Source organism: Panthera tigris, chromosome C2 (assembly GCF_018350195.1).
Source record: "Panthera tigris isolate Pti1 chromosome C2, P.tigris_Pti1_mat1.1, whole genome shotgun sequence".
Taxonomy (NCBI): Eukaryota; Metazoa; Chordata; class Mammalia; order Carnivora; family Felidae; genus Panthera; species Panthera tigris.
Window position 1 is genome coordinate 8,485,486 of NC_056668.1, and position 15,940 is coordinate 8,501,425.

Here is a 15,940-nt window from a genome sequence, read left to right on the forward strand (position 1 = left end):
GTGCAACCTGCGGGGGGGAGGGGGTCCTTCTCGCCTCTTCCCCACTTTGGTGGGTTGCTGTGTCCCTTCAGTCTCTGCCTTGGTGGTCACTGCTGCATCCTTCCTGTTAGGATGACCTCGTCTTAACTCATTCCATGTACAATGACCCCATTTCCAAATAAGGTCCCATTCTAAAGCACTGGAGGTTAGGACTTCAAAATATCTTCTTCAGTGGGGGGGGTGGGGGGTGGGGGGACATGATTCAACCCCTAACGTAGGCCCCACCCTTTTCTGCTCATTGTAGGTAGGAGATAATGTGAGGGTTACTTTCGGTCACAAGCTCATTCTCAGTTCAGAAACTATTTCCAGTCCTAGCAATTAATCAGTCCTTCAAGCCCCATTCCAAGGCCAGCTGTGGGTCAGGAGCTGGCAGGTGCCTGCCTGCAGGAAGGGGTGTGGTTGGAGCTTGCTGCTCTCTGTTGACTTCCTTGGTGCCCTGCCCATTCGCTCCCCACGCCCACGGGTTCAGCCTCCAACCAGGGTGGGAGAGGTGGGGGGACGGGACAGGTCTGATCCTTCCGACGACGGGAGGTTCCATGCTCTCTGGGGCTGTTGTTCAGGTCTTTTTCCTCTCGTGGGTATCTTTGGAATTTCTTTGGAGATTTCCAACTTGGAGAATTCTTGGCTGCCGATCTCCCGATTCTGGCAAATGCAACTTGATCTGGGGAATTAACTTGCAACTTCTTCAGCCCTAGGAATCCAGCATTCCTCCCTCTGCCCCCAGGCAGCCCTTTTGGGCAGGGCCCTCAGTGATTCAATGCCAGCCTCCTACTCTCCCCCAAGGCCCACAAGTGATTCAAGGACCTCTAGAAGGACTGCAGACAGCTGCATACTTTGAGCCTTGCCACCAAAGCAGTTGGTCAGTCCAACTGGACTTCCTAGAGGATATCAGACGCATGTCCACAGGGTCCTCCAAATGCAGGGACACAGACTAAGACACTCTCTGGGCTACTCCTGGTAGGAGGGGCTGGAAGAAACCTCTCAGCAAGCCCAGGACTGTCCCCAAATAAATCTCACCCCACTCCTCTCCTCACTCTGACCCCTTGTATTTCCTTGTTCAGGTTGATGCACTGAGGGACTAGGTCAGCATCACTTCCTTTGCAGCTCTGACAGGTGGGGCTCTTCCTCATCCTCCCTTTGTAACTGATATACAGATATCATTATGGCATCTCACAGAAGGTTCTATTCTAGTATCTTCCTACCTGCCAGCATACTGACTATAAGTACAAGAAAGTGGTGGTTTATGGGGCACCTGGGTGGCTCAGTTGGTTGGGCATCCAACTTTGGCTCAGGTCATGATCTCATGGTTTGTGGGTTTGATCCCGGAGTCGGGCTCCGTGTTGACAGCTCGGAGCCTGGATGGAGCCTGTTTCAGATTCTGTGTCTCCTTCTCCCTCTGCTCCTCCCGCACTCGGTCTCTCAAAAATAAATAAACATTAAAAAAAAAATTTTTTTTTAAAGTGGTAATTTACATATTCTGTCCTTGCCTTTTAAAGAAGGTGGGTCCAGAAAACTGAAGGGTCTTTCCAAATTTTTTTAAAAAAATAAACTTTGTTTTTAGAATAATTTTAGATTTACAGAAAATTCACAAGATAGTGGAGTTCCTATAAACCATTTTACCGTTATTAACATATTACATTATTACAGTATATTTGTTACAGTTAATAAACCAATATAGATTGTCTGTAGTTTGTACTTTATTCAGATTTTCTGTTTTTCCATATTCTTTTTGTGTACCAGGATCCCATCCAGGCACACACCACATTATATTTAACCATCAATTTAGGCTCCTTTTGGCTGTGAAAACCTCTCAGATGGTCCTTGTCTTGAGTGACCTCGACAATTTTAAGGTCAGGTCAAGTATTTTGTAGAAATTTCCTCTGTTGGGATTTCTTTGATGCTTTTCTCATGATTATTAGACCAGGTTATGGATTTGCGGGAGTGTGGTATAAATAATATATTGAGTCTCTGTCCCCAGTTCCTGGCACAAAGTTCCTAAACCCTTGGAAGTTCCTGGCAAGGACAACCACAGATGAGTTTTTGTGAATGAGGTGATAATTGTGGGTTCCCAGGTGGCTCAGGATGGGGGCTGGTAGCTGGGAACCAGCCGAGTAAGAGGGTTTTCACCTACCTCACCCTCCACCTATCTAAATGAAATCCTAAGAACCCATAAAAGGAAGGGTTCGGATTGGGTGCTGCCCAAGTGGGGCCCCGGCAAAAGGCACGGGAGCTCTGGACCCCCCTTCTGAGCTTCTCCTCCAACGCACTGTTCCTGAGTTGCCTCCTTCACGGTACACGGGTAGCAGGAAGTGAAGCCCTTTACTGAGGTCTGAGTGTTCAAACTGGAGGGGTAGGTGCGGGAACCCAGGAATTTGTAGTCGGCGGGACAGAAACGTGTCTGGCGTCTGAAGTGGGGGCAGAGAATCGGAGACCTGGTTGTTGGTGTTGGAAAGGACAAGACACCACGTGTTTTGTACCAGGAGAGAGAACCCCCTTATGGAGAACGACCAGAGAAGGCCAGCGGAGAGCCTCTGTTTTTGCTGAGCATCCCGAGGTTGGGCCTATAAGGCAGTTGTAAGGGGGTGAGACACTGGAGGGCTGCATGGAGGATTAAAAAAAAAAAAAATGTCTACAAGGGACAAGGCGGGGACAGAAGGCTGGTACAAGAGAAGCACCCAATGGCTGTTTCCCCAAGAGCGTGGTCCAGCGTCTAACGCTAGAGGAGCGCCGGGCGCCGCGACAGCCCCGGCGTTTTCACGCCCTCCCGCGAACCCAGGCGACCCCGGCAGAGGAGCAGGCTCGCCTCCATTCCGGCCGCCGAGGGGGCGCGGCAGGATCGGGCCAAGTCGCGGTCCCGGCCGCGGGGCAGGTCGGAAGACCCTCTCCGGCCCGCGAGAGAGGGCGGCGCTTCCGGTAGGGCGAGGAAACCTCTGGGATCCGCAGCGCCGCCGCACTCGCGCTCCTCCCTGCGGGTGCCCCGGCCAGCTCGACTCGGCCGCCAGTGCGCACGCGCGGCGCCGCCGCCCGGAGGCCCCGCCCTCCGCCCGGCTTGGTCATAGACGCACGTGTGCCAGGTGCAAGCGGTGGCGGGAAAGAGAAGGACCGGCCCCTGCGCGGCCGGAAATCGGGTGAATTTTCTGTAGCGTGGAGACGGCGGAGGCTTTCCAGTGACCCAAATCCAGATACGAGGGAAAAAAATATTGGTACGTTTGCCAACGAAAAACAAAAATGGTTTTGGGGCGGCTGGGTGGCTCAGTCGGTAAAGCGTCCGACTTCCGCTCAGGTCAGGATCTCCTGGTTTGTGAGTTCCAGCCCCGCGTCGGGCTCTGTGCTGACAGCTCAGAGCCTGGAGCCTGCTTCAGATTCTGTGTCTCCCCCTCTCTCTGCCCCTCCCATGCTCATGTTCTGTCTCTGTCTCTCAATAATAAATGTTAAAAATAAAATAAAAAACAAAAAAGAAAAACAAAAATGGTTTTATGAGCAAACGAAGCCTACCGGAGAGAAAGTAAAAGAGGGGGAGAAAATATTTGCAACGTATGTCACAGGTACAGATAAGTAAATAAGACTGAGGGAACCAGAGCTCAAAATTCCAGTTTTAAGAAAGACAAGAGACATGAATGGCCAATCTGCAAAAAATAGTATAAAACGGGCTCTTAAGTGAAAAAGTTTGGTTCTTCTAATAGAAATGCATATTACTCTGCAATATCATTTCTAACAATCCAATTTGCAAAAGTCAAAAGCGAGGGACAGGCTGTGTGGCACTCACTGCTGGTGGGATAGCAAGAGCCTACGGCTCCTGTGGAGGGGAACTTGGCAACATCTGACAAAACTTGATAGGTGTTTGCCGTTTGACCCGGCAGTTCCACAGCTAGAAACTCAGCCTCGAGAAACACCTACACCAATATGAAAGTATGTACGTGTACAAAGTTACCTATTGCAGCATTATTTGCAATGACAACATTTTGGAAACCATTTTAGTGCCAGTACATACATAGGCAATGGATTGGCCAAACTGGGACATCCACACCAGGAAGTACTATGCAGTTGTTAAAACGAGTGAGGAAGATCTCTATGAACTGATACGGAATGATTTCTAGGATATACTGATAAGTGAAAAAAACTACATACAAAAAAGTACGTACATTATGCTATTTTTATGTAAAATAAGGGTAAAGAGTAAAATATTCAAGTACTGCTTTTTAGTAAAAAAAAAAAACAAACTTAAGAAATCAACTAGAAACTAATTGGTTACTTACAGTGGCTGGGTGGGAATGGGGTGAAACTCTAAGAGGGAATGACATGTATTCAAGCATACTTTTGGGGAGTAGTTTTGACTTTTAGAAACGGTGTTTTAATCAAAAAGTAAAATTACATCAACAAAGATGAGGGAAGAGAAAACTAAAATTGAATACAAACAGAAGTAAACAAATGAACTAAATGGTATAGTAAATTAACTGCAGGGGAGAAAGTAAACCCAAATTACTTTTTTTTTTTTTTTTCCCCAACGTTTTTTTATTTATTTTTGGGACAGAGAGAGACAGAGCATGAACGGGGGAGGGGCAGAGAGAGAGGGAGACACAGAATCGGAAACAGGCTCCAGGCTCCGAGCCATCAGCCCAGAGCCCGACGCGGGCTCGAACTCACGGACCGCGAGATCGTGACCTGGCTGAAGTCAGACGCTTAACCGACTGCGCCACCCAGGCACCCCAACCCAAATTACTTTTGAACACAAATCTTTGTATACCTTCTGTGTGTAAACAAGCAAACAAAACTACAAAGAAATTTTGAACCTCGCTTAGTTGGCAGTGGTCTGGTGTAGCAATTCTGAAAATATTTTCTGTGTTTTGTGGGATTAAGTAAATTGACGAACATAATACTGATGGGAGGCAGGATTCTCACTGGGAGTAGGGTGTCACAAACATGGAGGGAGGGATGGCAAGGACGAGCTCTGTGGATTGGAACCAGAGCTCTGTGGATCAGAATCTATTTCCTAGATCTGCCTGCTGAAAGAGCCTGGGGAACAGGACCACTTCAAGAGCCAGGAGCATTCCTGTGTCCGTATCTTGGTTTCTAAACACCATTGTCCAGCGCTCCCTGGAGTAATGGCAAGGAAAGTGAAAGAGAAGGTAGGAACAGCTTGGAGTGCCAGCTGAGAGCTAAGAGGTGCTCAAATAATGATGGAAACAGGCCAGGAAGGACACAGTGGGGGCAGATTGACAGGGCTTCCAATGGCCAAATTTGCAGCAATTTGACATCAAAATGAATTATGACAGTGGTGAATTATGACATTGAAAAAAAAAAAAAGGATCCGGGAGCCTCCGTGACTCGGTTGAGTGTCTGACTTCAGTTCAGGTCGTGATCTCACGGCTCCTGTGTTTGTGTGTTCGAGCCCGGCATCAGGCTCTGTGTTGTCAGTGTGGAGCCTGCTTCGGATCCTCCGTCCTCCCCTCTCTCTCTGCCCTCTCCTGCTTGCTTGCTCTCTCTCTCTTTCTCAAAAATAAAATAAAAACAAAAAGAAAAAAAAGGACGCATAAGTCCAGAATGATACTAAAAAAGATAATCTTACAAATACATACACAGAGGTAAAAGGGATAGCCCTTCTTTACAGTAGAATGCCAGCTAATAAATACTAAAGGAGCAACAGAGTTAGAAAAGTAACTGCATTACAACTATTATAGCAATCACTGACTCAGGCAGGAGTTGTTAATGGATGCTAAATCCGCTGGTTGAAAGCTTGTTGGGGAATACTACGCAGGCTCACTCCACAGGAAACTTTATAGTGTGTGTGTGGTTTTTTTTTTTTTTTACTGTTTATTTATTTTTGAGAGAGAGAGAGAGCAGGGGAAGAGAAGAGAGAGAGGGAGACACAGAATCTGAAGCAGGCTCCAGGCTATGAGCTGTCAGCACAGAGCCTGACACAGGGCTCGAACCCACAACCTGAGCCGAAGTCGGGTGCTTAACCAACTCAGCCACTCAGATACCCCTTTATAGTGGAAAAATCTGGTAGATACCACTTTAACCGAGTGATCAAAGTCAGCATCATCAATAAGGGTGACCTGACATCATGTGCCCAAAATGCATAACCTGAATTGGATCATGAGGAAGCCTTAGACAAACTCAAATTGAGGGATAATGATATGAGATGGATTCTTAAAAATTGTCAAGATCTCGAAAGACAAAGATTAAGGAACCATCCAGATTAAAGGGGAATAAAGAGACATGACAATTGCATGAAATGTATGACTTTGGAAGAGAGAATATTGCCATAAAGGATGTTATTGGGACAATTGGCAAAATATGAGCACGTACCGAACGAGATATCGGCCTTTGATCAATGTTAAGTTTTCTACATTTGAACATTGCAATGTGGTTGTGTAAGAGAACCTTCTTATTCTTAGGAAATTTATCCTGAAATACTTAGGGGTGAAGAGACACGATTTCTGCAACTAATCTCAAATGGTTCAGGGAAGAAGAAAAGTCTGTGTCCCACCTTGTGCCACTTAGTGGACACACCCACTTTGCATAATATATTCCCTACTGTTGAATGTTAAAAAATTTCCCATTAAGGGAGTGCCTGGGTGGCTCAGTCGGTCGAGCATCTGATTCTTGGTTTCCACTCAGGTCATGATCTCATAGTCTGTGAGTTTGACCTCCACATCAGGCTCTGTGCTGACAGGGCACAGAGCCTACTTCGGATTTTCTCTCTCTCTCAAAATAAATAAATAAACTTAAAAATAAATAAATAAATAAAAATTTCCAGTTAAGGAGTGCCTGGCTGGCCCAGTTGGTAGAACATTTGACTTTTGATCTTGGGATAGGAGTTTGAGCCCCATGTTAGGTGTAGAGATTACTTTAAAATAATAATTTGGGGCACCTGGGTGGCTCAGTCAGTTAAGCGTCCATCTTTGGCTCAGGTCACAATCTCATGGCTTGTGAGTTTAAGCCCCACATCGGGCTCGGTGCTAACAACTCAGAGCCTGGAGCTTCCTTCAGATTCTGTGTCTCCCTCTCTCTCTGACCCTACCCTGTTCACATTCTGTCTCTCTCCTTCAAAAATAAACAAACATAAAAAAATTGAAAATAAATAAATAAAATAATTAAAAAAATAAAAAAGTAAATTTTCCAATTAAAAAATCACTCAGTGTTGCTATCAATATCTTTATGAATATAATTTCTTCTTTTGTTACCATTTTTATTTGTTACTACTTTTTAATTTTTTATTTTTTAAGAGAGAAAGCGGGGGAGAAGGGTGAGGGAGGGAGAGAGAGACACTTAAGAGACACTTAAGAGGGAGCGCCAACACGGGGCTCAATCCCATGATCCTGGAATCATGACCTGAACCGAAATCAAGAGTCGGATGCTCAAACCGACTGAGCCACCCAGGCTCAGTAAAAATGGTTGTTACCATTTTTAGAATAAATGCCCACGATTATGAATCCCAAATCGAAGAGTGTGTGAGTGTTTTTATGAGCTTTAAGAAGAGTAGTAGTTCAAGATGCCAAGAGTGGCTGATTTAAATAGAAGGTTGTATGTAACAGGGGAGGTGACGGCATAGAGCTACAAATAGCAGGAGATTCTAAAAGCAGCTGCTGGAGCTACGGTGCAAAGGACTCTTGTGTCACTAAGAAAACTCCCCACACCAGGCTCACAGCAGGACACTTCGCTGACTGAACCACCCAGGCACCCCACAGCAGACCTCATAGGTTAGTAACACCCCTGCCATTGTCCTGGGAACCATGGGTCTAATCGAAGCCACCATGGCCTAAATTTGGTGCACAATAAGGGATTTGTGATTAGCTGGCTCACTGCCTCCAGAGGATTCTTGTAAAAACCACAATGTGAAGTTTTGTGTTTGACAACCTCACGATTCTCCAAGGCAGTTGTGAAAATCAGTATAAATTGCAAATCAGAAAGAACAAGCATGGGGTGCCTGGGTGGCTCAGTTGGTTGAAAGTCCGGCTTCGGCTCAGGTCATGATCTCGAGGCTCGTGAGTTCGAGCCCCGCGTGGGGCTCTGTGCTGACAGCTTGGAGCCTGGAGCCTGCTTCTGATTCTGTGTCTCCCTCTCTCTCTGCCCCTCCCCCGCTCATGCTCTGTCTCTCTCTCTCTCTCAAAAATAAATAAATATTCAAAAAAAATTTTTTTTTATTTTATTTTTTTTAATTTTTTTTTTAACGTTTTATTTATTTTTGAGACAGAGACAGACAGAGCATGAACAGGGGAGGGGCAGAGAGAGAGGGAGACACAGAATCGGAAGCAGGCTCCAGGCTCTGAGCGGTCAGCCCAGAGCCCGACGCGGGGCTCGAACTCACAGCGCGCGAGATCGTGACCTGAGCTGAATGAAGTCGGACGCTTAACCGACTGAGCCACCCAGCCGCCCCAAAAAAATTTTTTTTAAAAAAAGTGTCTGGCTCTGGATTTCAGCTCAGGTCATGATCTCACGGTTCGTGGGTTCGAGCCCTGTGTCGGGCTCCTCGCTGCTGGTAAGGAGCCTGCTTGGGATTCTGTCTCCCTCCCCTGCTCACTCTCTATCTCTCTCTCTCAAAATAAATAAATAAGCATTAAAAAAAAAAGAAGAACAAGTATTTGGCCTAAAAGATATTCAGTTGAAAACAGATAAAAACCACTGGTAATGGGAGGTAAATTGGTATAACTATTTTGGAAAACAGTTAGCATTAAATTTTAAACCCGAACGTTATTAGCTCAGCCTAGCAATCCCTCTCCTGGGTCCACACCCGAGAAGTGTTTGCTCACAGGCTCTGGAGACAAGGGGACGTTCAGAGCAGCGTTGTCTGTCACAGCAAACAAACTGGAAAAAACTCCATGTCCATCATTTGAACAGTGGCTAAATAAATGATATTGTAGTCGTGCACTAGAATATTAGATAGCCGTGAGAAGGACTATAATGCAGCTATGCAAAATTATATGTGTCAATCTTAGAAAGATTGCATAGAAAAATGCAAGGCTCAGAAGTGCACTTACTGAAGATAAAGTGCACGTACTTAAAAAAAAAATGTTTATTTGTTTTTGAGAGAGAGCTTGAGCAGGGGAGGGGCAGAGATGGGGGGGAGAGAGAGAATCCCAAGCAGGCTCGTCTCTGTCAGCACAGAGCCCGATGCAGGACTCGAACTCATGACTGTGAGATCATGACCAGAGCCAAAATCAAGAGTCAGACACTTAATCGACCAAGCCACCTGGTGCCCCAAAAAGTGCACTTACTGAATTTAACCCAAAACAATGTACTTTGTAGGGATACGCTCATTTGTATTTAAGATATATTTTTTAAAGCAAGGGAATGATAAATGGAATAATAATGGAATAATAAATGGAGGATGAGGAGTCTGTGGGATGAGATAGATAAGAAGTACAGAGGTATTGGCAATGTTCTAGTTCTTTTCCCGTTTAAATGTGCATTGTAAATCTCCTTCACAGGTGAAGAAATGCAAATGGCCAGTAAAACATAGAAAAACAAAGTGTTTCTGGTAATTCAAAAGGAAAGAAGAACTACTCTTTTAATGTTTATTTATCTTTGAGAGACAGAGCACGAGTAGGGGAGGGGCAGAGAGTAGGGGAGGGGCAGAGAGAGGGAGACGTAGAATCCAAAACAGGCTCCAGGCTCTGAGCTGTCAGCACAGGGCCCAACACAGGGTTTGAACTCGTGAACTGTGAGATTATGACCCGAACTGAAGTCGGATGCTTAACCAACTGAGCCACCCAGGCGCCCCAAGAACTACTCTTTTAAAGAGAGATATCATGGGGCGCCTGGGTGGCTCAGTCGGTTGAGCAGCGGACTTCAGCTCAGGTCATGATCTCGTGGCTCATGGGTTCCAGCCCTGCACCGGGCTCTGTGCTGACAACTCAGACCCTGGAGCCTGCTTTGGATTCTTTGTCTCCCTCTCTCTCTGCCCCTCCCCTGCTGGTTCTCTCTCTCTCTCCCTCTCTCTCTCTCTCTCTCTCTCAAAAACACTTAAAAAATTAAAAGAACAAAGAGATACCATTTTTCATTAATGGAGTAAAGATTTTTAACTTTATTTTTAATTTTATTTTTTTTAGCAAAGACTCTTTAAAAAGGCTGTGCTAAAATAAGCCCCTAATCCTCCATTAGGAGATAAAATGATACAACACTCAAGAAGTTTGGCCTTAGGTTGCAGTAGTCTTAGGTTCATATCCTTTGACCTAGTAATTAATTTCACTTGTAGGAACGTAGGAATATATGCTGAACAATTACCAGAAAAGTGGCTAAAAAGTTTTGTATAGGACCCTGCTCTTCAGCATTGTGTGAGCAATCACTTGGGGAAAAACAAACAAAAAACAACAAAGCAGCCCAACAGAAGACTGTTTAACAAAATCATGGAACTCTCAGATGTGGAATATTTTGTATCTGTCGGCAATTATTCTTGAAGACATGCACTCTGGTCACCCCTGAATTCTCCTTTTTTTATGAGAATCCTCGGCAGTGATGATAGATCTCAAGTTGAGGTTTTCTCTGACCTGAAGCCATCCCCATCCACTTACCTGGAGGTCAGACTGGATTCCTTTTCCCAGATGCTTAGTCTTTGCATTTATCTCCTTTCTTTTCTTGGGGGGCGGGGGAGGGAGAGGGCGGGCAGTATTCCTGATAGACATCATGTGTCATTGAAGGTCCTATCACAGGATAATGAATTCCCTATTCCCCAAAACACAGATGGGGGAAGGCTCAAGTTCTTGCTGGCAGAATCCAAGCTTGGGGTAGCAATGGAAATCTACCAGGGGCCCCTAGGAAAGGAAGAGTAAACCCAGATCTCAGTCACTCTTGTGATGAAGGAAGAAGGGACACCGGCAAAGCAATGCACTGAATAAGCAATTTTAAACCCATACTCTGCATCTCCTTCACCAAACATCCCATCAAGAGGGGCTCAATTTGGCTACTTTTCCCTCTTATTTAGCAAAACCTTTAGCCACCTTCATTTCACTATGTACCAGGAATAAAGACAGATCCCGCCCTTGCCTCTGGAGAGTTTCCAGCCTCAAAGAGAAGGCAGACGCACGGTTCAAGCGATTACAAGGTGGGTGAGTTGTTGCTGGAGTGTGTGGAAGGTGGGGAGGGGAGGCTCGCCTAGCCTAGGGGTCGGTCCAGCGAGACCTCCCTGAGGAGGTGACACTTTGACATTTAAGGCAAGACCTAAGGACAGGCAGGAGAAAGTTGGGGCAGGCCAGGCAGTGTTCTGGGCGGCCAAGTGGACGAGCGACGCGAGAAGGTGCTCTTGGTGGAGCCAGAAGTCCCCGTTAGTGTGGCCAGCGGTGCCTGAGCGGTCAGAGTTTGGGGTTGTGCGGCGGCAGTGGGGCCCCACCGAGGGGTATCCCTACCTGGCCTTTCCCACTGTCTGTTTCCGACGCCCCTGCTGCCACCTGCTTTGCTCTTGGCGGCGACGCCCCCGCGCCCCATTCGGGTGCATTTCACCCGGCAGGTGCAGGTGCGGCCCTGCCGCGCAGGCCCCGGGTCCTGGTAACAGGTACGTGCTTGCGCGGATTGCGGGGCTCCGTCTCGCCAGGTCAAGTGCAGGTCCGCTTCACCAGGCACTAGGTGCGGGCGCTCCTCGGTGGGTTCTCCAGCTCGGGTTTCCTGCCTCTGAGCCTGTTTATTCCCCTAGGGGGAGTTATTTATAGAAAGGAAGCGTTTGATCGCCTCCTGCTCTTCTGGTTTTGCTTTTTCTTTTCTTATTCAAGATGCCTGACTGGGGGCTGGATGCAATCATCTTTTCAGGGTTGAAATCTAGTTCAAAGCGGGCTGTATACAGCAGCTCCAATTCAGCTGCGTCATCTGCTCTTGGCTTCCCTAGGAACGGGCCCTTGTCTCTATTTAGGGCTTTACGAGCATTTTTAAACACTGTACATATAACTCTGTGGTTACCGAGTTACTTCTTCCTTTTCCACAGTCTGAATTTCTCCTTTATTCCACCAGATTTATATTATTTTATTGTAAACTGCTTGCAATGCTTTTGAGGCTAAGAAGTGGGATTTGCATAAACTCATTTTATTTTTTTGTCTAGCTATATTATAGTTTCTTTTTAAAAATTTTTATTCGAAAGTTAGCTACCATAAAAAAAAGGTAGCTAACATACAGTGTAGTCTTGGCTTTAGGAGGAGAACCCAGTGATTCATCACTTACATCAATTCCCAGTGCTCATCCTAACAAGTGCCCTCTTCAGTGCCCATCCCCCATTTTCCCCACTCCCTCCTCCCACCTCTCTCAACCCCTAGTTTGTTCTCTGTATTTACGAGTCTCTTATGGTTTGCCTCCCTCTGTTTTTATCTTATTTTTCCTTCCCTCTTCTATGATCATCTGTTAAGTTTCTCAAATTCCACCTATGAATGAATATATCTTTCTCTGACTCACTTATTTTGCTTGGTATAATACCCTCCAGTTCCATCCACATTGTTACAGATGTCAAGATTTCATTCTTTTTCGTCGCTGAGTAGTATTCCATGGTGTGTGTGTGTGTGTATACACCACAACTTCTTTATCCATCAGTTGATGGACATTTGGGCTCTTTCCATAATTTGGCTATTGTTGATAGCGCTGCTATATTATAATTTTTTATCTGAACTGTAGTTGACAATGATTTAGGTGTACAACATAGCAATTCGACAACTCTGTATGTTATGTTATGCTCACCACAAGTGTGGCATAAATACATTAAAAAAATCACAGGTTGGGGTGCCTCGGTGGCTTAGTTGGTTAAATGTTGGACTTCGGCTCAGGTCATGATCTCACGGTTTGGTTTGTGAGTTCTAGCCCCTTGTTGGGCTCCATGCTGGCAGTGTGGAACCTGCTTGAGATTCTTGCTCTCTCCTCTCTCTGCCCTTCCCCTGCTCATGCTTTCTCTCTCCATCTCAAAATAAATAAATAAACTTTTGCAAACAATCAGGCAAACAAATAAATAATCACAGGTCAACCTGCAAAGCAAAGGACACCAGAAAGGGCCATGGCTGCTTTTCTGGGTCCCTTCCTGGAGTCATGATGCTTGTGCCTCTATGGAAACACAAATTCAGTGAAAATAAGAAACCAAAGCCATGATGGCCTGGGAAAGTGGGGGGCTGCATGTAAAACGCTCCTATTTTCCCACCGATTCTTTCCACCAAACTTTGCTTTCTGACCCATGAAATTTCCAGTAGCAAAAGTTTATAAAAGGACTTTTTTTTTTTTTTTTTTTCCTGTTTAAGCAGTGATTGGCTTTCCCTCAGCACATGTCTTAGTTCCTAGGAAAAAAACGTCCAGGTTGGATGAGGGAGAAAATTCAGTTATGATGTGGTGCTTGCAGCCACAAGGGGAGAACTCATCTGTGCTGGTGTTACTGAAGCGTCTGTAATTTGCGGCTGAGTTTGCTCTTTGGTAAATTATCTTCATCTGTGCTTTGCTGGGTGACATTCTCAGGGTGCTCTGCCGAAGGGCTCTTGAAACTTTTGACCCTCAGTCCTGTCACTCTCCCAGTTGTCCCTTGATGTCCCTTTGGTCTTTCTTGCCGTTTTCTCAGGGCTCAGACAGGCTGTGTCCTGGGTTTTACCCAACAAATTGTATCCCAATGGTTCTGTCCTCTTTCCTAGACACTGGGTGGGCGTGAGCAGAGATGGATGTCTACTCTGAATTTTCTAAATTAATGTGATAGATACGAATACAAGCAGTAGTTGACACCGACTTCTATTTAAATCTCATTCTGTTGGGACATTAAATGACTTAACCTACAGGAGGGGTTCAAATGGTAGAGGCGTGAGGCATAGTGGCTGATCATCTCAGGAACATTTGGGGGCAAACACACTTTTCCATGCCTCAGAAGGCAAGCTGATCCTCTTGAAAGAACCCTGCTTTGGGTAGACCACAGCCCGAATTTCCTGTGTTAGATGGACGTAATAACATCCACCCCGAAAAGGATGAAATGAAAGCACCTTGCCCATCTATTCCCCTCCTGTTGACTTGTCCAGGTGGGCTGTCCCTGGATCACATCAGGCACTACTCAGCCCTGCGTGCCCACCTCCTTCTTAGTCGTCAGCCAGCACCACGTGGGTAGTTATTCTCACAGTAGAGCTGTGGGTACAGAGGCACCGGCTCACGGTCATATGATCACTGTACGTGTCCGTGCCCAGGTGGGGAATTGGGGGTCTGGGGCAAATTTGAACCCAGGATGCCCGAGTCCAGATGAGGGCCTTCACTATACAAACTTCACTATACAAACTGCTTCACTATACAAACTGCATCTCACACAGGCTCAGGGGATACAGTGCTGATGCTCTTTTCATTTTGGTTGTAAAGGTTTTAGTCAACTGCCACAGTCATTCATTTGACCTTTTACCAACCAGCCTTTTAAAAGTGAGACCTTTTGTTCAGGAAATAGGAAGACAGCAACAATGTACTCGAGGTGAGTGGGGCTCCCCTGTTTGCAGTTCAGTCTCTGATCTATTGAGGGGGTTTAGACTTTTGAAGCTGCTGAGTACCATGTGTGTGTGTTTGTCTAATCTTCTGGAAGTTTATGGTACTAATCGCCCCAACTGGAGGTCCTGTCTGATGGGCAGGAAACTATTCACAGATGGTGACTCCCTTCCCCCAACCAGGAATGGATTTTTATGTCCTTGGGATGAAAAGGACCACTCCTGTCTGTTGGATGAAGATAACTTTGCTTTCGGGGGGAGAGAATTTTGTGAGCACTTCGCTCTCTAGTGGCCAAATAGGCAAAAGAGGTAATAGTTACACCTCCTCTTACAAATTGAGATAGGAGTCAGTTTAGTTTCAACAACTTTTATTGAGCACCCAGTACATCCTAGCACAGTGCTAAATACCAGGATTATGAATATGACTAAGATGTCACTGCAAATCATGTCCTTGTAATGTCAATCACGTTGTAAATGTAGTAGGATCCCAGAATTTTATTAAAAAAAAATTTTTTTTAACGTGTATTTATTTTTGAGACAGAGACAGAGCATGAACGGGGGAGGGTCAGAAAGAGAGGGAGACACAGAATCTGAAACAGGCTCCAGGCTCTGAGCGGTCAGCACAGAGCCCGACGCGGGGCTCGAACTCATGGACCGAGAGATCGTGACCTGAGCCGAAGTTGGATGCTTAACCGACGGAGCCACCCAGGCGCCCCAGATCCCAGAATTTTAGAGCTTGAAGATGATCTGGTGTGTGTCACTCCATTCTTTTTAAATAGTTGAGAACTCGGGGTCCAGAGAGAAAATGATGTGAAGACCACATGGCTAGTTAGGGACAGGGGGAAAAGTGCCAATGAAATTCAGTAGAAGGTCATCCCCCACTTTTTTAACTTTTTGAGATAATTTTAGACTTACAGAAGTTGTGAAAATAGTACAGAGTTCTTTGCTCAGCTTCTTCCAGTGTTAACATCTTACACAACCATGGATTTATCAAAACTAGTACATTAATGGAACTACCAGACTTCAGATTTCACTAGTTTTTCTACTGAAGTTCATTTAATTCCAGGATCCAATCCAGGATACCACATAGCATTTAGACGGTCTTAAACACTGAATTTTCCTATACTTGAGATTAAGATGTTATTCAATCAGTGACACTCAGCTGTTGTACAGAAACTGTATCCCAAGCCTCTTTTGGCTTTTGGAGCAGGCTTTGTTTTCGGAGCCAGCTCTTTGCCTGGAGGATCTTGGTGCAATCTCACTTACAGCTTTTTGGGTGTGCCCAAGTTCTAGACCATCCCAGCCTGTCTGATCTGGATACAAAAGGCTGCCCTCAGGGCTGGCAGCTCAGCAGCCTGAACCTTCTGTCCCTGTTCCCTCTCCAGTCTGATTTCTAGGTATTATTGTTGTGCGTAGAGCATTCTTTGCTCCCACGTGTCTAGTTTATCTGGTGAAGGACTTTGGGGTCAGGAAGACAGAAATTCAGCCTCCAGCTCCCC

The 15,940-nt window shown here is 45.8% G+C and overlaps 1 protein-coding gene across 1 annotated transcript in view; it reads left to right on the forward strand.

Moving 5' to 3' along the window:
* Positions 1-3,011: 3,011 nt before the first annotated feature.
* The window catches only part of HLCS (holocarboxylase synthetase), a 237,683-nt gene continuing 224,754 nt past the window's right edge, over positions 3,012-15,940 (forward strand). The window contains exon 1 of the mRNA XM_042956672.1: positions 3,012-3,242. The gene's annotated coding sequence lies outside the window, so the exon portion shown is untranslated. The remainder of the gene's footprint in view (positions 3,243-15,940) is intronic.